Source organism: Pan troglodytes, chromosome 6 (genome assembly GCF_028858775.2).
Source record: "Pan troglodytes isolate AG18354 chromosome 6, NHGRI_mPanTro3-v2.0_pri, whole genome shotgun sequence".
NCBI classification, from domain to species: Eukaryota; Metazoa; Chordata; class Mammalia; order Primates; family Hominidae; genus Pan; species Pan troglodytes.
In genome coordinates, this window is record NC_072404.2 from 67508785 (window position 1) to 67533337 (window position 24553).

Here is a 24553-nt window from a genome sequence, read left to right on the forward strand (position 1 = left end):
AAGATAGTGGTCTGTGAGTGAAGTTCTGAGTGTTTTCTATTTTCTGCCTTTTGCTTGTCTATGGTTCCTTTTCATTTTTCCACTAATTAACATACTTTGTTCTTGTAAAATGAAAAACACAACAGCAATATGTGAATGTGCCTACCATGCAAATATGTATAAAGTTTATGCTTTTGTAAGAGTGGCTTTTAAGGATAAACAGATGAAATTACAAATAGAGATGAGGGAAAATATATCTTCTTACACTGTTTTATAGTTTTGCTTCTTAAAACCGTAGAGCTCATGCAAGACTGGAAGGTCTTCTGATGCTCAAACTTGCTTATTTTCATCATCGATCCACTTCAGTAAGAGCAGATCTCAGAGAACAAATAAACTTTTCTATTCCCATATTCCCTTCCTGCATACTAGTCCACTGTGTTTCTTGCCTGCCAGTCTTCTCAGCTAGGTTTCTTTTTCATGAGCAAACGAGTATAGGTGGCTTTCCTTTTTCTTAATTAGCAATTTTATTTTCTATTCAATCTTTCTTTTTCTCTACCACAAAAGAATAAGATTTCTCTTTTGAAATAAATAACTTTCTTTGCCTCATCTATTAACTGGATGTGATACATTTATTTCATGAAGTTATCTTGGGTCCTTCAGGGAAGCCAGCTTTATTCAGAACAATCTGAATTATATGCATTGATAAACCAATCAGTTGTGATTCATCCAAGGTGACAGAATTTACGAGGGCTTCGAAGTGGCTATCACACTAAACTCTGGGCAATATTAATGTTGGGCTAACTGAAAATTATAACTAGGACATTTCTTGAACTTATTTTCCTTTAGTACAGGCAGGTAAAATTGGTTCTCTTCGTTTTATAAATGTCATTCTTCAAAAAGAATCTGGTAGTATAAGATGACTTGCTTGCTTTCTGAATATTTTAATTATGGATTGTTGCTGGTAAGTTATTTAAGTTATTTTAATTGATCATATTGCTTTTAAAAATGAGACTTTAAAAATATTTTTAATTTGTTCTCAATTTGGGGGGTACATACACAGGTTTGTTTCAAGGGTATGTTGTGTGATGCTGAGGTTTGGGCTTCACCCAGATAGTGAACCAAGTGCCAAATGGGAAGTTTTTAAAGCCTTGCCCCTCTCCCTTCCTCTCTCCTTTTAGAGTCCTCAGTGTCGATTGTTCCCATCTTTATGTATGTGTATAACCAAGATATAGCATCCACTTATAAGTGAGAATGTGTGATATTTGATTTTCTATTTCTGTATTAATTTGCTTAGGATAATGACTTCTAGGTGCATCTGTGTTGCTGCAAAGGACATGATATCATTCTTTTTTATGGCTGTGTAGTATTCCATGATGTATAAATACCACATTTTCTTTATCCAGTCCACTGTTGATGGGCACCTACATTGATTCTCTGTCTTTGCTATTATGAACAGTGCTGTAGTGAACATACAGTGCATGTGTCTTTTTGGTGGAATAATTTATATTCTGTTGGGTATATAACCATAATGGGATTACTGAATTAAATGGTAGTTCTATTTTTAGTTCTTTGAGAAATCTTCAAACTGCCTTCCACAGTGGCTGAACTAATTTACATTCCCACCAGCAGTGTATAGGCATTTCCTTTGCTCCATAGCCTTGCCAACATCTGTTAGTTTTTGACTTTTTAGTAATAGCCATTCTGACTGATGTGAGCTGCTATCTTACTGTGGTTTTAATTTGCATCTCTCTGATAATTAGTGATGTTGAGCATTTTTTCATGTTAGTTGGCTCCTTATATGTCTTCTTTTAAGGAGTGTCTGTTTATGTCTCTTGCCCACTTTTTAAATGAGGTGTTTTTTTTTATTCTCATTGAGTTCAAGTTCCTTATAGATTCTGGATATTTGTCCTTTGTTGTATGCATAGTTTGTAAATATTTTCTCCCATTCTGTAGGTTGTCTGTTTACTCTGTTGATAGTTTCTTTTGCTGTGCAGAAGCTCTTTAGTTCAATTAGGTCCCGCTTGTCAAATTTTGCTTTTGTTGCAACTGCTTTTGGAGACTTTGTCATGAAATCTTTGCTAAGGCTTATGTCTAGAAAGGTATTTCTTAGATTTTTTCCTAGGGCTTATATAGTTTTAGGTCTTACATTTAAGTCTTTATTCCATTTTGAGTTATTTTTGTATATTATGAAAGAAGGGGTCCAGTTTCAATCTTCTGCAACGTTCTGTATATGGCTAGCCACTTATCCCAACACCATTTATCAAATAGGGTCTTCTTTTTCTATTGTATGTTATGTTCGACTTTGTTGAAGATCAGATGGTTTTAGGTGTGCAGCTTTATTTCTGGATTCTCTAGGTCTATGTGTCTCTTTTTGTACCAGCACCATGCTGTTCCGGCTACTGTAGCCTTGTAGTATAGTTTGAAATTGGGTAGTGTGATGCCGCTGTTCTTTTAGCTTAGGATTCCTTTGGCTATTCAGGCTCTTTGTTGGTTCCATATGAATTTTAGAATAGTTTTTTCTAATTCTGTGCAAAATGACAGTGGTAGTTTGATTGTAATAGCATTGAATCTGTAAATTGGTTTGGGCAGTATGGCCTATATAACGATATTGATTCTTCTTATCTATGAGCATGGAATGTTTTTCTGTTTGTTTGTGTCATTTCTGATTTCTTTCAGCAGTGTTTTGTAATTCTTACTGCAGATCATTTACTTCCCCAGTTAGCTATATTCCTAGTTATTTTAATCTTTTTATGGGTTACCAATTTTCTAGCAAAATGTTAAATATTAACTAATGAACATTAATCCTTTTTGAAAGATATTTTTTCTAAAATATATTACTACATATTTTACATTTTCCTACCATTGTAATTTTGATAATTTTGTCTGTTTCCTTTTTAAATCAAACATATAAATTAACTTTATTGTTAAATATAGAAAATTCCTTATTGAATGACTATAATGATTATAAGCACACACGTAATTATGTTCTCTGAAACATTCTGCATAATTTACAATGAACAATAACTCTTTAAAAAGTATTTCAGGTGATTGTATATAGGATCAAAGTCTTCTGCATTTACATAATGTCAAGGAGAAGTAGTTATTGGACATGTTCCAAAGAGCTAAACAGGTGGGTAATTGAACTATAACTGGTAAAGTATATTGCTTGGTCTTTTATGATACAAGTCCTTTCCATTCTGAGTTTTTAAATCCATCCTCACCCCAAATTTTAGATATTAAAAAATTATTTCTACTATTGCAGTTTCACCTGCCATAAAAAATGCTCATTCTTAGCAATAGGTAAGTATATAATATCTAAATAATTGAAAAAAAAAGACTCAAATATTTTAATTGAGTCTATTCGCTATAGGTAGTCCATTCAGTGGTATAACTGAGAGGAACTCAGGATTTATTGCTCTGGGTAAATAGGAAAAACTCTGAAAAATGTGGCTAATATTGAGTTTCAAATGGCTCTTGAAATTGCTCGTGATTATCCACAAAAGCATACACTGAGTTGATGTACGCTAAGGTAACATGGTAAAGCGTTAAGGCAATGCTTTTTGAGTTGGTGTATCTGTTTGATTCTCATTTTTCCATATCCTCATATATAAAACGAGACAATAATAATGATCTATCAAGATTACTGGAAGGTGGTAAATAATGCATAGGAAACTGCCTGCCACATAACTCACAATTAGTATTAGCCTCTTCCCCTTGCATGATAAATATCAGTGGAATATCTACAGACTTTTTAATATGATGGAATTATTTTTCATTCATTCTGCAAATCTTTATTGAACAAGTCAGTCAGGGATTAGGCATGAAAGCAGAAGCCTCTCAATATATTCCAAGTATGAATATTTTCAATGCAGGGAATTAGAGGCTTACCCAGTTGTTAGAAGGCTGCAGAAACCAACGTGAAGAAGGCTGTCAGCAACAATCTCAGCCTTTGCACTATGAGGTTCTCAAGAGCTTGCACAAAAGACCCCTGAAAGAACCTCTGGGAGATTCCCTCTGACCTCTCAGTCTGCAGGAGCGATGCAGGTGATTTTCAGGAAGCTCACCTGGAAACTGCCTCAAATCTTGTATCTTGGTCATGTGGCTGCAGCCGCTTCCAGAAAATAATGACCCCTTTCTCTTCCAAATCTTGTGCACGTGCTTCCCATTGCAATGGGTTTTTGGGAAATGTCATTCTCAGCTTCTCCTGCAGTGGAGACCTTAGAGAGGGGTAGCAGTGATGCCAAGTTGACCCTAGGTAATCCAGCACACCAACAAAGTGCACAACCCTGTGCTCAATGTTGTGAGGAATACAATGGTAACTCATATGTGGATCTTGTTTCCATCCTGCTCCCAATGGGAAAGGGAGGATAAGACATGTAAATAAAACCAGTAGTCCAAGGCAGAAGACTCAGGTGGAGGCAGAGGCAGGAACAACGCTGGGCAAATTGGTGAAAGAAAGATGTTTTTCAGTCAGGGAAGGGAGAATCAGGGAAGGCTTCATGGAATAGGTGGACTGTGGATTCAACTTGGAAGAACCAGTAAGTTTGGGGTATAAGTAAATATGGAAAAGCAGGGAATTCCAGGAACATGAAAACATTACGAAGAGAAACACAGAAATAGAAAAGAGTGTAGTGGGTTTTGAGAATATTATTAAATGGGAGAAAAGTATTATTGAAAAGGAATAAAATGGAGGGGATATCCCAAAAAGTAGTTTTTATTTAATCATAAGATACTATTGCCAAATATGAGTTTGAAATCTCTTTAATAGGAAATGGGGAGGAATTTAAGGTTTTGAGAGTATCATGATTCACTTGTCCCATGAGGATGACTCCTTACCACAATTCTATTATGCCTGTATTACTCCTGCAATACCTCCACTAAACGCTACTACATATCCTGGATGTGTGCACATTCAGTACGCACAACTATACTTAGGCACCCTCTTAATCCTCCATTTAATAGGTTGATAGAAGAAATTGAAGCTCAGAAAAATAATGGAACTGCCCACGACCACACAGTTGATGGAACTGGAATTTGAGGCTAGTACTTTCTGATTCCAAAGCTAAAATTATTTCCACTACAAGTTTCTATACCAAACCTTCCCCCATCCTACCACTGGCAGCCCCACCAAATTAAAAAAAAATCCCCTCAGCTGCTTTTTACTCCCTTTTTCTAACTGTATAGATCTTATTCTGAATCCTGAGAAATAGTCAGGGGGTAGTAAGTTTGATCTCCAGTTGAAGATCGAACTTACAATCTTGGTTTCTCTTCATATACATATTACAGTACAAATATTATGAAGTTTTACATAATAAGAGAAGATTCTAAAAGTTATTTTTCATCCAACCTAATTTCAAGGAAACTCAGTCAGCAAATGTTCTGGTAATGCAAATACTCTCAACCCATGTCCTTCAGGCATGAAAATGGTTCTGGGTTAAAGGTGACTATTCTGCTTAGTAGATCATAAATCTTAAATCTTAAATTTAGATTTAGATTTAAGATCTACTAAATCTTAAATTTAGTAGATCATAAATCTTAAAAAAATCACTTCATCTTTACTTATACATGCATTACAATACAATCATCATGTTTAAGATGAACTCATCTCTTGTCTTGTCAAAGTTTACAATTTCAAACTGTGACCCCAAACATACCCAGCCCATGTTTCTGACCTTACTCATCAATATTTGCATTCTTATTCTTGGCTGTTTCAACTCTGTGCCACGGGTTTCTCTGCCTAAAATTCTCATCTCCATATATCCAAATTCTACTCATTCTTTAAACCCCAATATAAATTCCATTTTCTGATGAAGTCTTTGTTCATCAGTCGCCCATTATTACCCCACTAAATTTTCTTTCCTCTGACAATCCCATAACACTTTATCTGAATCACTCCTAGTGATGTCGAGTCACATTTTAATTAGTTATTTTCATTTTTTATTTGTATACATTTGAGGAGTACAAGTGCAATTTTGTTACATGGTGTATTAGTCAGGGTTCTCTAGAAGGACAGAACTAATAGGACAGATGTCTATATAAAAGGGAATTTATTAAGGAGTATTGACTCACACCATCACAAGGTGAAGTCCTACAATAGACTGTCTGCAAGTTGAGGAGCAAGGAAGCCAGTCCGAGTCCCAAAGCTGAAGAACTTGGAGTCTGATGTTCAAGGGCAAGAAGCATCCAGAGTGGGAGAAAGTTGTAGGCTTGGAAACTAAGCCAGTCTAGTCTTTTCACGTTCTTCTGCCTGCTTGTATTCTGGTCATGCTGGCAGCTGATTAGTTGGTGCCCATCCAGATTGAGGGTGGGTCTGCTTTTCCCAGTTCACTGACTCAAATGTTAATCTCCTTTGGCAACACCCTCACAGACACACCCGGGAACAATACTTTGCACCCTTCAATCGAATCAAGTTGACACTTAATATTAACCATCACGCATGGATATATTGCTCAGTGAAGTCTGGGCTTTTAGTGGGTCCATCACCTGAATAATGCACATTGTATCCAAAAGGTGATTTCTCATCTCCCACCCTCCCCGAACCTCCCACCCTTCTGAGTTGCCAATGACTATTATTCCACACTGTGTGTCCATGTGTACACATTAGTTTACATTTTAATTATTAATGTATAGTCATGCACCACATGATGCTTCCATCAACAATGAACCTCGTATACCATGGTCCTAATAGTCCTGAGGTACTGCACTGTCCCTTATGGTTAGTTTTTACACACTGATCAGGGCTGTGGTGCAGGTATAAATAAGGGACTTAGTGTGAAGGTGTTTATGGATAAGAGTTTGAAACAGAGTTTGATAGAACAGAAATTGATCAGAGCCTTTTATTTTTCATAACTAAGGTTAAACTCCCTAAGAGAATTACCACATATGTCATAAAGCTTTAAATTTGCTGCCTAACATTAGCAGTATACCATGAATTCTTGTAAAGAATAAAATTATGCTTGCTTCTTTAATTCCATTCTGTAACTCAGACTCTTACTTTGTCAGTCTACACATGCCTACAATTAGAATGAATAAATAATAAAAATAGTAAATATTCAACATAGCACTGTATTATGCACCAGGCTCTGGTCTGAGCATTTTACTAAACAATGCAATTAATACAGCAACACTGAGAGGTAGGTACTATTTTTTCTTTTTTCTTTTTTATTTTTTTTTTTGAGATGGAGTTTTGATCTTGTTGCCCAGGCTGGAGTGCAATGGCACCATCTTGGCTCACCACAACCTCCACCTCCCGGGTTCAAGTGATTCTCCTGCCTCAGCTTCCTGAGTAGCTGGGATTACAGGCATGTGCCACCACACCCTGCTAATTTTGTATTTTTAGTAGAGATGGGGTTTCTCCATGTTGGTCAGGCTGGTCTGGAGCTCCCAATCTCAGGTGATCTGCCCGCCTCGGCCTCCCAAAGTGCTGGACTTACAGGCGTGAGCCACCGTGCCTGTCCAAGGTAGGTACTATTATCAGCATTTTAAAAATGAGAACCTGAGGCCCAGAGAGGTTAAATAACTTGCCCAATGTTACACAGTGAATACTTGTCAAAGCTAGAATTTAACGTTAGGTAGTCCTAGTTAATTCCCTAGTCAGCTTTTTCAATCATACTGGATTTGAAGTCCTTCAGAAACAAAAGCAACTCAAAACAGGTAATCAAACAATTCCGACTTCTGCTGCAATCATAAAAGCAGAGAACTTTCCGCCAGGCACAGTGGCTCATGCCTGTAATCCCAGCACTTTGGGAGGCCGAGACGGGCGGATCACTTGAGGTCAGGAGTTCAAGAGCAGTCTGGCCAACATGGTGAAGCCCTGTCTCTACTAAAAATACAAAAATTAGCCAGGCGTGGTGGCTCACGCCTGTAGTCCCAGCTACTCGGGAGGCTGAGATGGGAGAATTGCTTCAACCTGGCAGGTGGAGCTTGTAGTGAGCCGAGATCACACCACTGCACTCCAGCCCGGGTGACAGAGTGAGACTCCATCTCAAAAAAAAATTTTAAAAAGGCAGAAAACTTTCTCATTGATGCTTTATGAACTGAATCACTGATTTGAGCCAAAGAACCTGCCACTATTTAAAGTGAATTCTAATATAAAGTTGGACAATATATTTTATTCTCATATATGTGATAGTTACCATTTTATAATTTCAGTAATGTGACTTCTTCATCACAAGTATTGCTTTTTAGTTGATGGATATGAAAATGTGTGAGAAAAATCCCCAAACCTCTGAATCTGTAAAATGCAACGTGGAGCTTATCATCATAATGAAATATGTCCATACAACCGAAGATAGTCCTCAACTTATGATTTTGTTACTTTCCAATGGGTTTATCAGGGTATTAAATGCATTTTCAACTTATGATAGTTTTTTATTTGCAACAGGTTTATTGGGATGTAACCCCACTGTAAGTCAAGGCACATCTGTATAATTATTTTGTCATAAATATGTAAATACCAGAATGTGGAAGACTATATAGCTAAATAATATTAACCTTTATTGAGTGTTTACCAGGGGCCACATTCTGTACTAAATGTTCTGATTGTGTCATCTCGCCTGATTCTCATGATATCGTGATGAGATCAGTCTATTACCCTGATTTTAGAAATGAGGTTGAAGACATTAACTTGTGTATATGAAGTTTCCCAGGAGATAAGCAGTGGGACCAGGATCTGAGTGTGTGTGGGCCCCAGCTCAGCAACGTAATGATGCAAAACCATGGCAAACAGTCCAATCCAAAATGAGAACATGAAACCATGTCCCTGGTGGTCCTCAATCTCCATGTCTGTCAGAATTGCTTGTGGAGCAGTACAAACCAAACAAAAACTTCCATGCAGGTCTGTCTATTTTTGTAGATTCTTATTCTTTAGGACTGAGGTGATATCCAGGCCTCTAGAATTTTAAATTTTAACAAAGGTGATTCTGATGCACAATCAGAATGAAGAACCACTACGTTCTGTACATTCTGCATAGTGTCTGTAGAGATGTAGAAACATTTCTTTTTAATTACATGAATGCTACGTGAAATTTTCATTGAAAGATTCAAACAATGTAGAGGTATACAGAGCAAAACAAATATAGACACATTTCCATTCTATCATATACATTGTTATTCTATTTCAGGTATTTCTAGCATGCGTTCTTATTAATGCACTGATTACATCAGTTCTTTTGATCTAAGGGTCAGATTAAAATGTAAGATGAGATTTTGGCCAAAACAGATCGCACATTTCTATTGGTGGATTTTGTATTGCGGTGTATCTTGTCTTCCATAAATCAATGTCATTATCTTCCATATTCAAAAGTTCCTGCTGATTGTGCAGGTGCACACACAAGGCTGTGGAGTCGGTCGTGTGACTCACAGTAGGTGTCTTCATAATTTGTTCCCTGCTTAGTCATTCTTGGCAGGAGCTGTCACTGTTTGCAGCTCTGCCTCTTTTTTCCCATGGACTACATGGCCATTTGGCTTAAAATAATTCAACTTTTATCTGACTGCTTTAAGATATCTTGATCCATCTGCCAGGCGTGTCCCAGCCTTTCCTGCTGAGGAGCTCATTTGGATTTTTCTGGAACTTGTGTTCTTTCCTAATCCTGGGACTGGGGATAAAGAGAATGGGGTTCATTGACAAAGTCACCCACAAGGGAATTCTGATTGTACTGGAGTCTAATTCAGGCAGCCGCCTGCCATACCATCTTCCTTGCGAGATTTCCCCAGCACTGTGGGGAAGGGAGTGAGCCAACTTAGAGACTGCAGCCAGCTTAGAGACTGATCCTGTAAGGGTTCAAGAACAGCCAGTGGATCACTATTGACTTACTAGTTCATCCGAGTTCAGTGGCTTTTGGTCTCTTATAATTATTTCATTCTACTCTAAAGAAGGTTCTTTGGAACCACTTTATAGTGTCTCTTTAATCAGTAAGATCTGATCAACAAAACAAACCTCGTTAAGTCATTCCAAGAAGTCATGAAGATACTGAAAAGTGCTATTATCTCCAAAATAAGGTAGAAAAACAGAATAAGGGAGAATTTCCATACCCCATCCAGAATCTCACAGTGTACAGATCTTTCATGCGCCTCTCCAGATCCAGTCTCTACCCTTCTTCACCTGCTCTGTGCCCTTGGAGGCTCATCTGTAGGGGCTATGTCATTGCTTCCAGATGGGCATACTACATAGGGACCACTGGCAGGAAATCAGCAGGAAGAAAGACAATAAAGTTGAAGTACTTATTTCCTCGGGTCCCTCTTTTTGGGGTCACAGGGAAAAGCTGGACCCATAAACTAAAGATACAGTGCCAGGTAAGTGGCTTTGTCTACACAGCCCTCTTTTCTTTAAAATTTCACCAGCTGTTCCCTCTCCTCTCCCTTTCAGCCTCTGGTGAATAGCAGAGTCCTGCTGCTACCAGCACTGTGGTGTCGTGCTGATGTGGTTTGTCTCTGTGTCCCCACCCAACTCTCACGTCAAATTGGAATCCCCAATATTGACGGAGAGGCCTGGTGGGAGGTGATTGGATCATGGGGGTGGATTTCCCCCTTGCTGTTCTCATGATAGTGAGTGAATTTGCATGAGATCTGGTTGTTTAAAAGTGTGTAGTGGGCCAGGCACGGTGGCTCACGCCTGTAATACCAGCACTTTGGGAGGCCAAGGCAGGTGGATCATGAGATCAAGAGATCGAGACCATCCTGGCCAACATGATGAAATCCCGTCTCTACTAAAAATAAAAAAAAAATTAGCCGGGTGTGGTGGAGCACACCTGTGGTCCCAGCTACTCGGGAGGCTGAGGCAGGAGAATCGCTTGAACCCGGGAGGCGGAGGTTGCAGTGAGCCGAGATGGCACCACTGCACTCCATCCTGGTGACAGAGCAAGACTCCGTCTCAAAAAACAAACAAACAAACAAAAAACAAAGTGTGTAGCATCTCCCCCTGTGCTCTCCCTTCCTCCTGCTCCAGCCATGCAGGACATGCTGGCTTTCCCTTTGCCTTCTGCCATGATTGTAAGTTTCCTGAGGCTTCCCTAGCCATGCTTCCTGTACAGCCTGCACTACTGTCAGCCAATTAGACTTCTTTTCTTTATGAATTACCTGGTCTCAGTAGTTCTTTATAGCAGTGTGAGAATGGACTAATACAAGTTCTCTTCCTAGTAATTTTTCCACATACTGTCCATGCTTTTGTACATCATCCCTTTATTAACTACTCTTCTTAAATTGCCTTATTTCAGTGTGACATCTTGTTTTGCTGGGACCCACATAAAGCATTTAGAGGACATCTCTGTAATTCTCCAAAATAGCACAATGCCTAGAAACACACTAGCATTTTGGATTATATAAAGTAGGCAGCCCTGAAGGTTGAGTGCAGCAATATTCTCTCTATATGATTTCCAGAAAGACATGTTAATAGGGCTTTCACATGCTGTAGATTTCCAACAACACCTGAAGGAATCTTCTCCCTCATGGATACCAGCCCCATTCTCTTTATTGCCTCAACCAATCTCCTTGGACTTCTACCTCATTCATTTACACCAACTACCCAATTATCTTAGCAATGTATTCATTCTGAAACTTAATCCAAAGATTTTAGTAAATATCCATTAGTCAGTTGCCAATGTAAAAAATATAAGCTTTTACCTTAAGGTAAAAAGGTTTTATTTGGGAATTATATATAGGAAGGATTAGCCGGGAGCGGTGTCTAACGCCTGTAATCCAAGCACTTGGGGAGGCCGAGGCGGGCAGATCACCTGAGATCAGGAGTTCGAGACCAGCCTGGCCAACATAGTTTACCCTGTCTCTACTAAATATACAAAAATTAGTCGGGTGTGGTGGCGGGCTCCTGTAATCCCAGCTGCTTGAGAGGCTGAGTCAGGAGAATCTCTTGAACCTGGGAGGTGGAGGTTGCAGTGAGCTGAGATTAAAAAAAAGGGGAGGGATTGCAATCTGGTACATACATACCTACAAACTAGGGTGACTTTTGGTATGTCTGAAAAACAAGAAAAGATTAGAATTTATTGGGGAAAGAGAAGGTTACACAACTTGTTTTGGAAAAAAGCTTATTGGCACCTGGAGTGTCTTACAAGAATTGGCTGAGCATAACTATGTACCAAGCACTGTGCTATTCTAATATTGGGTATTATTGTAACAAGACTTAAGGTAAATTTTCCATTGGATTAAAAACATACAAAGCAAATTATTTATATTGGTAGACACTATATGCCTATATGTGTACTTAGATAAACTTATGTATATTAATAAGCAAAATCTAATATTAGGACAATTTTTAAACCATATTTTAAGAAGTGCATTTTTTGTCATTGAAAAATGTCAAAGAACAAAATAAGACACATTTCTATAACCTCATCTGGATTCATTAAGCAGTAACATTTATGCCATACCTGATATCTCTTCCCCTATTTCCTCCAACCCCCTCGCTCTCTCTCCATATGCACACACACACACACACACACACACACACGGACACATAGACAGAAATTCCCTTTTCTCAACTGTCCAAAAATTAGGCTGCAGACATCAGGACACTTCATTCCTAAGTATTTCAGTTCTCAAGAACAGGACATTCTTCTACAGAACCACAGTACCAGTACCACACCTTAGAAAATCATTACTAGCCGGGCATGGTGGCACATGCCTGTAATACCAGCTACTCCGGAGGCTGAGGCAGGAGAATCAGTTGAACCTGGGAGGCAGAGGTTGCAGTGAGCCGAGATTGCGCCATTGCACTCCCAGCCTAGGCAACAAGAGCGAAATTCCATCTTGGGGAAAAAAAAATCATTACTTCAATAGTAACATCCAACACGCAGTCCATACCCAAATTTCCTCAATTGTTCCATTATGTCCTTTATTGTTAGATTTGTCTTTTAATCCAGGATCCAATCAAGGTTGATAAATTGCACTTGGCTGCTGTATATGTTCAGACTCCTCATATTTTGATTTGTACCATTGCTTCCCTGGTTTATAATAATAAAGTCTTTGAAGAGACCTGCAGAACACCCCATATTCAGATTTTTTTTCCTTGTTGTTAGGCTCATTTTGAACATTTCTGGCAAGAACACCTTGTAGGTGATGCTATTTCCCTCCCACTGCATAAGTTCAGGAGGCAGAACGTCAGGCTATTCCACTAGCAGCAATGTCAAGCTCAACCACTTGGATAATATGGTGAACTCTCTATTATAAAGATGTATTTTGTCCTTTTGCAATTAATAAGTTATCTGGGCCAGGCGTGGTGGCTCACGCCTCTAATCCCAGCACTTTGGGAGGCTGAGGCTGGTGGATCACGAGGTCAGGAGATCGAGACCACAGTGAAACACCGTCTCTACTAAAAATACACAAAAAAATTAGCCAGGCGTGGTGGCGGGCACCTGTATTCCCAGCTACTTGGGAGGCTGAGGCAGGAGAATGGCGTGAACCTGGGAGGTGGAGCTTGCACTGAGCCGAGATCTCGCCACTGCACTCCAGCCTGGGCAACAGAGCAAGACTCCGTCTAAAAAAAAAAAAAAAGTTATCTGTGGGCCAATACCTTAAAACAGCAAGGGTATTCTGTTCCCCCAGAACATGTAACCTAATGATTTAAGCATCTATCTATCTATCTATCTATCTATCTATCTATCTATCTATCATCTATCTATCTATCTCTCTATCTATCATCTATCATCATCTGTCTATCTATCTGTCAATCTATCTATCTATCCATACATACATATATTTTTTGAGACAGTGTTTCACTCTGTTGCCCAGGCTGGAGTGCAGTGGCACATCACAGCTCTCTGTAGCTTCAAACTCCTGGGCTCAAGTGATCTTCTCTTTTTGCCTTCCCAAAGCACTGGGATTACAGGCATGAACCACTGCCCCCAGCCCTAAGCATTTATTTTTAATGACTCAAATCAAGTTTTACATTGGAGGTTAAAAAATAATTTTCTCATTCTATCAGTCCTTCTATATTTATTAGTGGATGAAATAAATATGCTTTAATAAACACTGAATAACCAGCCAGGTGTGGTGACTCATGCCTGTAATCCCAGTATTTTGGGAGGCCAAGGCAGGAGGATCACTTGAGGCCAGGAGTTTGAGATCAGCCTCTGGTCTCTCTCTCTATATATATATATTATATAATATATGTATATTATATTATATATAATATATATATTATAATATATATATTATATATAATATAATATACATATATTATATATATTATATATTATTTTATATTATATATATTTATATGTTATATATACATTTATATATAAAAATCTTTCTCTATATATATAAATTTAAAAATAAACACTGAATGAAATGACAAAATTTCATCAACTAAGCAAAGTGATAAACATTTTATCACCAGGCCTTAGGACTTATGAAATTCTGATCTCCAGCCGTTCAACTAGTCTCTCCAAGTTCAAAGGTAGATAATGGCATCCAAAAGTGCCTGGGATACCTCAGGATTTCAGTTCATTTCCAACTACACCACACCCTGAACCAATCACTTAAGCCAAGTACTTTCACACATCAATTTGAGTGTTACCACCTCTAGGAAGTCGGTCCTCATTAGCCCTAGGTAGAGACAGTTGCTCTCATTTGTGCCCAAGCCATCCACAAAGCTCTGTCAGGGCATCTCTGACACTTCATTGCACATAATTACTGTTGAGTTTACTTCCCTCCTCTGGAGAAGCCAAGGGAGAATAAGAATCTTGTCTTACTGGTTTTCTCACCCATAGCATCTAGGATGATGTTTAACTGACGTTGAATTCACAGACATACTCTATATCATCTAAGAAAACCCCTGACGGTAAAGTGGGATGTATGTCATTTGTTTGTTTTATGCAGAGAAAAATTCAGAGAGGTTATTTTCAGAGGTCTGATTTTGTATCTACCCAAGAATAAATCCCAATGATGCTCATTCAGTAGTTTAGGGATTTCCAGGAATAGGAAAACATCCCACATGTTCTGTCATAAAATGCCTTGCTCATTTCTCCAAACCTTCCCATCTTGAATATTCTTTCCATTTTTCTGACTTTTTTTGAGACAAAGTTTTCACTCTTGTCCCTGAGGCTGGAGTGCAATAGCACGATCTCAGCTCACTGCGACCTCCACCTCCCAGGTTCAATCAATTCTCCTGCCTCAGCCTCCCAAGTAGCTGGGATTTACAGGCACCTGCCACTATGACCAGCTAATTTTTGTATTTTTAGTAGAGACGGGGTTTCACCATGTTGGCCAGGCTGGTCTGGAACTCCTGACCTCAGGTGATCCACCTGCCTCGGCCTCCCAAAGTGCTAGGATTACAGGCTTGAGCCACCATGCCCGGCCATTTTTCTGATTATTAAAGCTATTATTTGGTAACAGAAACAGAGACAAGGAAAGACTACATAACTTGACTCCACCATATACTCTTAGAACATAAAGGGGCCAGGATTTCCTTGGACAGTCCACAGCATGGGCTTGAACCCTTTCATAATAGAGCCTTCATCTTGTTTTGGTGCAGACCGAGTATCAGGCCTGAGAAAGAAGAACCGCTTAAAGAGGAATTGTTAGTCTCCTCATTTACAGGAGGAAATCCATCTCAAAGGGGGATAAGGTAACTTCCCAAGTAATGCCTAGTAACTAGTAAAACTAGGGTTCTGAACCCAGATGACCTGACTCCACAGGTAGAGGTCTTCATGGTTGATCCACTGCCTCTTTAAATTCCCCTTTCAAAGTCCAAGAGCACCTTCTTTCTTATAATTAGACTTTACAGAGGAAGGGAAATCCGCAGTTGTGCCAAGGCTAACACCAGCTACCATTTATTGAGCACAGACTATGTTCCAGGAAGTGTTCTGAGTATTTTAAGCATGTTACCACATTTCTTCCCCACTTTCAGCCTGTAAAGTAGATGTTGCTCTAAGCATAAAATATTCTTCCTTAATTCTCACAACCAACATCGTTATGAAAATCATGGAGGTTTTAACTCAGAAGTATAACTCTTTTATGAAAATGTGCACAGAATAAGCAATACAGTAGAGAAAGACTCACAACTGTAACATTCCGGATAAGAAAGAGAATTCTGGACTTTTTTTTTTTTTTGAGACAAGGTCTTGCTCTATTGCCCAAACTGGAATGCAGTGTCATGATCATAGTTCACTGAGCATTGACCTCCCTGGCTCGAGCAATCCTCCCAACTCAGCCTTCCAAATAGCTGGGACCACAGGCGCCATCCCCACACCCAGCTAACTGTATTATTAGTAGAGATGGGCCTTCACCATGTTGCCCAGACTAGTCTTGAACTCCTAGGTTCAAATGATCTGCTCACTTCAGCCTCTGAAAGTGTTAGAATTACTGGTATGAGCCACCATGCCTGGCCTGGGCATCTTTTTACTATGAAAACAGCAAAAATATCAGTAGTTGCCAGGGGTTCAGGGGGGTAGAGGGAGAGATGGACAGGTGGAACACAAGGGATTTATAGGGCAGTGAAGCCATTCTGTATAATACTGCCATAGTGGATGCATGTCATTATACATTTGTCAAAACCTATAGAAGGTACAATGCAAAGAGTGAACCCTAATGTAAACTGTGGACTTTAGTTAATAATAGTATATTAATATTGGCTCATCAATTGTAACAGACGTACCGACTAATGCAAGATGTTAATAATAGTGGAAAATAGGGGTGGGAATGTGTATGGGAACTCTATGTACTTTCCACTCATTTTTCTGTAAATCTAAAACTGCACCAAAAATTGCCTATTAATTAAAAATACATATCTAGGCTGGGCATGGTGGTTCACACCTGTAATCTCAGCACTTTGAGAGGCCGAGGCAGGTGGATCACCTGAGGTCAGGAGTTTGAGACCAGCCTGGCCAACATGGTGAAGCAGCATCTCTACTAAAAATACAAAAAATTATCCGGGTGTGGTGGCAGGTGCCTGTAATCCCAGCTACTTGGGAGGTTGAGGCAGGAGAATTGCTTGTACCCAGCAGGCAGAAGTTGTAGTGAGCCGAGATCACACCACTGCACTCCAGCCTGGGCAACAAGAGTGAAACTCCATCTCAAAAAAAAAAAAATGTGTATCTATAAGTATAGATATGTACACAAGAATAAGGATGAGTAGCAAAGAAAGAACAGTATTTGCAAGAAGCTCAATATATCATATGTTGCAATGTTCTTAAAATTGGTTCTATTGGCTTCTCAGTTAGCTTCTCTTCAACTTGTTCCTAGTGAACCACACTGCTTCAACAGAGTTGACAGCAGCAGACACCACATCCCATGGCAAAACTAAAGGGAGTTTCCCTTTCAGTAAGCAAAAAGAGTTGCATTATTAACATGCATCCCTATGGTCTGCGGAAAGTGGCTTCCAGTATTTCTGAACTTAAACTAGGGAAAGTTTATGCAATAGGAAAACCCAGGTCATTTTTGCCCTCAGAAAGACTGACATGGGAAAATATTCCCATTGGCACTGCAAGTGACAACAAACAAACAATCAAACAAAGTGTTCTCATGGTTTTTAAATTAGGTGTACTTACTCTTTAACCAAAGTTTCTTTTCTGAAAGCAAGTTCTAGCAGCAGAGATGGTACAAGGTACACCACAAGGGTAGTCATAACAATCCATATTGTCCTGGACCCCAAGGCAGGAGTCATCAGGGACAGAATTATTGCCGCAGGTCCTTAGTTCCGTCTGTGCTCCGTGGAGTGTGGAGAAAAGTGTCTTCCAGATCAGCTGGTGGGGGCTGGGGGTAGGGGGGAAATGTGCACACCTGGAAACTAGGGCATCTTTATGGCGTGAGCTCATTTTACCTCTTTTCTTTTTAAAGTCTAGATGAGGCATGAATATTATGAATTGGAAATTAGACAGAGAGGAGAAGTAAAAGAAGGAGACTTTCAGTGTCAGTTGGGAAAAACTACACCCAACATGCACTCATACACACACCAGTAAGATCTTGCCTAGGGCGTACTTCAAGAGCCTGGAAATTAGAGGGCACAAGTATGAGAAAGCGAAGGTGAAGGTCAGTGGCCCTAAATGAAGGACTAGGGAGAAATAGAAAGATCTTATTATCAAGTTCTTAGGTTTTGTTTTTTTCTTAGTGGGGTGGGAATGGGGGAGTGTGATTTAAAAAAGAAAGTAACACAGGTGCTATCTTAAATTACATGGATACTGTCAGTGCTGGAGGCGGAGGTGGTCTTTAGATCTAATGTAGAGCATGGGCTTTCAAATGCATTCCATGCAGCCTGAGAATTTTCTGAAGTTCCTCTAGGGCCATTTTCAGTGGCTAAAGCTCAGCTGTGGGCCACCCTTCTTCCGCTTCAACCTCAACAGCTCTACATTCATGTTTTTGATATTTGGAATGCACATAGTTTATTTGTGTGCCTGAAAAAGGTTTCCACTTCTTCAAAGAAAATATTTTTTAAAAACAACCAATTTAGTCCTAAGTTCAAAGAGACAGAATCTTCTAAAGCTACCTGTATTTACCTGTTGTCATTTTTTCCAGATCCGAAATAACTGAATGGAGTCTTATTTTTTCCACTCTCTTGCTAATGGAAAGCCTACTTTGAGTACACAGGCTAAATCTCATGAAAAGAAAAATCTCATAAGACTATCCAAATCATGATGCAGTCTTCAGTATTATTCTGATATGAAGAAATACCGACTAATGCTTAAAAATTGGAAATGTTGTCAAAATGACATATTTAAACTGTAAATTATCACCTTTTCAGGAAATAGATTAATCCAGACCCTTAATTTTAATAACCTGTTTTGCCTTTGTTTTGATACATTTTTATAAAATAAATTAGTAGTAAATACTCTTTATTTAATTTAATGGAATCTTATATGAAACAAAGTCTTACAATGCCTCAGTCTTTGCTCCGAAATCAGTGTTCACTGTACTTATGTAGTTGTGAATATAGAAAATGTGATAAATTTGGCTGAGTTTGTACTTTCCCTGTGTTACATTTTGCAAAATGACTCTTTAACTCATCCCCTAGCCCCAGCCTTGTGCGTTTATATGCCGGGGGCATAATCCTTAGTAACAGAATTGATGGATCCTAGGATATGCAAAGCTTCAAATTTACTAAACAAATGAAGCCAAATTTTGTTTATCCTAGTGTATAGCTTGCTTTATCGTATTCTTTGTGGTATTGCTTGAAAAGCTGGTTCTTACTAAAGTTTATAACATTTTCTTTTATATTTTATAACCTTTTGTATGTCCTAAGAAATATTTGCCTGCCTTAAATATTTCCTGCTGGAAGTATTGTGGCTATGATTTTTCATTTAGTCTCTGATCAAGTTAATTTTGCTTTTGTTATTTTTTTTGGTGTAGTGAAGTATATTATGAGTCAAGACCCATTTTCTTTCTTACAACTGGTATCTTCTATCCAGTTGTTTCAGCATTACTTGTTTTAAAAAGAAGAAAAAGAAAAAATGATCCTTTTCTCATGAAGTAACTTGATCTCTGTCAAAAATCAATTGTTCATATGTATGTGGATTTACCGGTAGTCACTTTATTCTGTTTAATTGCTCAATTATTATATTTATTTTTATACCAATACCTCACCTTTTTGGTTACTGTAGCTTTATAATAAATCTTGAAATCAGATAGTTAAAAATGTTCAAAATTATATTGTTCTCTTTCAAAATTATTTTGGCTCTTGTTAGGTCTTTGTGCTTCTGTATTAAATTTGGTTTTATTTATTTATTTATTTATTTATTTATTTATTTATTTATTTATTTATTTGAGATGGAGTCTCACTGTGTCACCCAGGCTGGAGTGCAGTGGCATGATCTCGGCTCATTGCAACCTCTGCTTCCGGGGTTCAAGTGATTCTTGTGTCTCAGCCTTCCGAGTAGCTGGGACTACAGGCCCACGCCACCACACCCGGCTAATTTTTTGTATTTTTGGTAGAAACGGGGTTTCCTCATGTTGGCCAGGCTGGTCTCAAACTCCTGACCTCAGGTGATCCACCCGCTTCAGCCTCCCAAAGTGCTGGGATTACAGGCGTGAGCCACCGTGCGCAGCTGTATTAAATTTTGAACTGGCTTATAAAAATTTCCACCAAAAAAAGTCTATTAGGATTTTGGTTGGGATTGAACTGATTCCAAGGTCAATATGGGGGAACTAATATGTTAAACATATTGAGTCTTCATATTGAGCAGAATATATATATCTCTATTTATTTTTATATATGTCTAAATATTTCCTGAGAGATATTTATAATATCTCTCAGCAAAGTTTTGTAGTTTTCAGTGCATAGGTCTTGCACATAATTTGATAAATTTATCTCTAATTACTTCATGTATTTGGATGCTAGAAAATGGTACTTTAATTTCATTTTTCAATTTGTATTGCTAGTATGTAGAAACACTACTGATTTTTGTTTATTGGCCTCATTTCCTGCAGTCAGCTAATTTAACTTACTAGTGGTTCCCTAATCGATTTTTCTTATTAGTTCTCCTGCCCTGCCCTCTCGACGATCAGCTATGCTCTCTATGACATCTTTTCTTTTTGGTAAACAAACCAAACCCCACGTTTGCAGCTGAGTAGCTTTCTCAACTGAATTTCTGCTTCCTGCCTTAAAGAAACTGATGAATTAAGGGCCTTTTTTCATTTAGTGCTGTGTCTCTCTTTTTTTTTTTAATGCAAACTGATGGTGTTTTCTCCAACAGAAGTCTCCGGAAAGGCCCTCTATGTAGCCTCTTGTCATCCCTGCACCGTGGCCACAGGGGAGTGGTCTAAAGGAGTGAAAGTAAAATGGATAAACTTTGTTTTAATATAGCTGCCTTCTCTCCCCACTCTTCTGGGCTATTATTGTCTCTATAATTATTTCTTTGTACAACTTTATGTCTTTTAAAAAAGCTAAGAGATGCCGGGCGAGGTGGCTCATGCCTGTAATCCCAGCACTTTGGGAGGCTGAGGCAGACGGATCACTTGAGGTCAGGAGTGCGAGACCAGCGGAACCCCATCTCTACTAAAAATACAAAAATTAGCCAGGCGCGGTGGCGGGCGCCTGTCATACCAGCTGCTCCGGAGGCTGACGCAGGAGAATCACTTGAACCCTGAAGGCGGAGGCTGCAGTGAGCCGAGATCGCGCCACTGCACTCCAGCCTGGCGACAGAGCAAGACTTCATCTCAAAATAAATAAATAAATACATTAATTAATTTAAATAAACAAAGTAAAAAGCTAAGAAGAAGGAGACATATAGTCTTTTATATTAATCCACATATCTATCATTTCTGATTTTCATATCTGCCTATGGATTTTAGTTGTCTTTTTTTTTTTTTTTTGAGACAATTTCACTCTTGTTGCTCAGGCTGGAGTGCAGTGGCGTGATCTCGGCTCACTGCAACCTCTGCCGCCTGGGTTCAAGCGATTCTTTTGCCCCAGCCTTCCGAGTAGCTGGGATTACAGGTGCCTGCCACTACGCCCGGCTAATTTTTGTATTTTTGGTAGAAACGGGGTTTGCCGGTGTTGGCCAGTCTGGTCTCGAACTCCTGACCTCAGGTGATCCACCCACCTCGGCATCCCAAAGTGCTGGGATTACAGGCGTGAAGCACCGCGCCCAGCCGTTACTTTCTCATTTTATTTCCTTGTTCCAATATATCTCTATTCTCCCCCGACCTCCACTTTGTGGTATTATTGGTACATATTAGATCTTTTTAAAAAACGATTACTTTTCTGTTTGTTCCTGCAGTACATATTAATCTTTATGTGTCATTACCCTTGCAATATATTTTGATAATTATCATTTCATGCAATTATCTTTTAAATCTTTTATTTATTTTTAAATCATAAATTATCTTTTATGATGTTAAGAGAAGATATCATATTTAATTATGTAATTACCAGTGCTTGTTCTTTCTTTATATAAATTTGAGTTACTATCCAGTGTCATTTCCTTTCAGCTTAAAGTACTTATTTAGTATTTCTTGAAAGCCAGGTATGTTAGCAACACATTTGCTCAGCGTTTGTTCATCTGGGAATGGTGTTCATCTGGAATGTCTTTATTTCAGCATCATTTTTAAAACATAGTCTTGCCGGGCGTGGTGGCTCACGCCTGTAATCACAGCACTTTGGGAGGCCAAGGCGGGCGGATCACAAGGTCAGGAGATCAAGACCATCCTGGCTAACATGGTGAAACCTTGTCTGTACTAAAAATACAAAAAAAAAATTAGCCGGGTTTGGTGGCGGGCGCCTGTAGTCCCAGCTACTCAGGAGGCTGAGGCAGGAGAATGGCGTGAACCCAGCAGGCGGAGGTTGCAGTGAGCAGAGATTGCGCCACTGCACTCCAGCCTGGGCGACAGAGCGAGACTCCATCTCAAAACAAACAAAAAAACATAATCTTTCTGGTTACTTCTGGGATTAGGGCAAATCAAGTGAGGCACTCACCATGAGCACAAAATTTAAGGGAAACCAAAAATCTCAGTAATCAAAATAAATAAAAATGTTTTAATGCCATATTTAAAAATGAAAATGGATGCAATAAAACCTATGATGAACAAAATACCAAAATTTAAAATAGAGATAGGATCAATATTGCTGATTTTTCCTTTTGCCTCAGGCTCCAGTATGGATGGCATGACATGGCACTGTTGGATAAAATTCTTCATTTTCTTTTAGAATTGTGAATTACGTTATCCCATTGCCTTTTGGTCACCACTATTTCTTTTTTTAATTAATTAATTAATTTTTGAGACAGAGTCTCACTGTCACCCAGGCTGGAGTGCACTGGCGCGATCTCGGCTCACTGCAGCCTCCGCCTCCAGGGTTCCAGCAATTTTCCTGCCTCAGCCTCCTGAGTAGCTGAGAGTAGCCACCACACCTGGCTAATTTTTGTATTTTTAGTGGAGATGGGGTTTCACCATGTTGGCCAGGCTAGTCTCAAACTCCTGACCTAGGTGATCCACCAACCTTGGCCTCCCAAAGTGCTGGGATTACAGGCATGAACCACCACGCCCAGCCTGGTCACCACTATTTCTAATGACAAGTCCATTGATAATATTAATGTCGTTCCCTTGCACATAATGAATTTTTTTTCTTGCTACTTTTAAGGTTTTCTCCTTGTCTTTGGCTTTCAACGATTTGATTCTGACATCTCTAGGTATGGATCTGTTTTCTACCTATCCCACTTGGAATTCTTTGACCTTCTTGGGTATATAGATGAATGTTTTCCATCATGTCTGGGAAATTTTTGGCTGTTGTTTCTTCCAATACAGTTGACCTTTGAACAATGCAGGGGTAAGGGGTACCAACCCCACACACAATAAAAAATCTGCATATGTTGACTCCTCAAAAACTACTGTTGACCAGAAGCCTTACCTATAATATAAACTGTCAATTGATCATATTTTGTATTTTATGTGTATTATATACTGCATTCTTAAAGTAAGCTAGAGAAAAAATAAAATTATAAGGAAGAGAAATATATTTGTTATGCATCAAGTGAAAGTGGATTATCATAAAAGTCTTCATCCTCATCATCTTCACATTGAGTAGGCTGAGGAGGAGGAGGAAGAGAAGGGCGAGGGTTGGTCTTGCTGTCTCGGGGTGGCTGAGCTAGAAGAGGTGAAGACGGGAGAAGGGGAGGCAGAGGAGGAAGGCACACTTTGTGTAAGTTTATGGAAATACATCATAATTTCTGTTTCCTTTTTTATTTCTCTAAAAATGTGTCTACATGGTACCAATCCTTCTTCCACCTTTGCTTTAGTTTCAGTGCCTGTATCATGAAAGGGTACAGGTTGTAAAATAAGTTAAAAGCAATCTTGATTAATCAGAACCCTTCTGCCAGATGGTCTCATGTCAATTTATTTTCTGACACTGCTTCTTCTACATCTTCTTCCTCATCATGTAAGCCTGGTTCGGAAGCACTTCTTTCCACCAACCTGCCTTCTGTTAACTCCTCTGGTGTGGTGTCTATTCACTCTTGAATTTCCTTGAGATCCTTGTCTTGAAACTCTTCACTCACCACCTTTCTTTTTCTTTTCTTCTCTTTTCTTTCCTTTTTTTTCTCTCTCTCTATTTCTTTGCGATAGCCACAATCTTTTTCATGATTTCCTTGATTGACTCTGTCATAAATCCTGTGAAATAATACACTACATCTGGACACAGTTTTCTCCAGCAGGAATTTATTCCTTCAGGCCTGTTGGCTTTCCTGGCGTTTTCTATCACAATGATGACATCTTCAATGGTGTAATTATTTCAGACTTTCATGATGTTCTTTCTTTTGAAGTTCTCTTCCATAACCTTAACAATCCTTTCCATAGAGTATGGTATGTAATGAGCCTTAAAGGTTCTTACGACTCCTAATCTACAGACTGAATTAGAGACATTGTGTTTGGGGCATGTAGACCCCTTCAGTGCTTTCAGTGTTGAACTCATGGGATTCTGGGTGGCCAGGAGCATTGTCCAATATCAAAAGAACTTTCAAAGTAGGTATGTTTATATACACCATGGAATACTATGCAGCCATAAAAAATGATGAGTTCATGTCCTTTGTAGGGACATGGATGAAGCTGGAAACCGTCATTCTCAGCAAACTATCACAAGGACAAAAAACCAAACACCACATGTTCTCACTCATAGGTGGGAATTGAACAGTGAAAACAC

General features: G+C 39.0%; 1 non-coding gene across 1 annotated transcript; it reads right to left on the reverse strand.

Annotated features, from left to right (window-relative positions):
• Positions 1–263: 263 nt before the first annotated feature.
• LOC129135590 (small nucleolar RNA U2-19) lies at positions 264–337 on the reverse strand. The gene has a single exon (XR_008536563.1). It is a non-coding gene; the product is annotated as a small nucleolar RNA U2-19 (small nucleolar RNA).
• Positions 338–24553: the final 24216 nt, after the last annotated feature.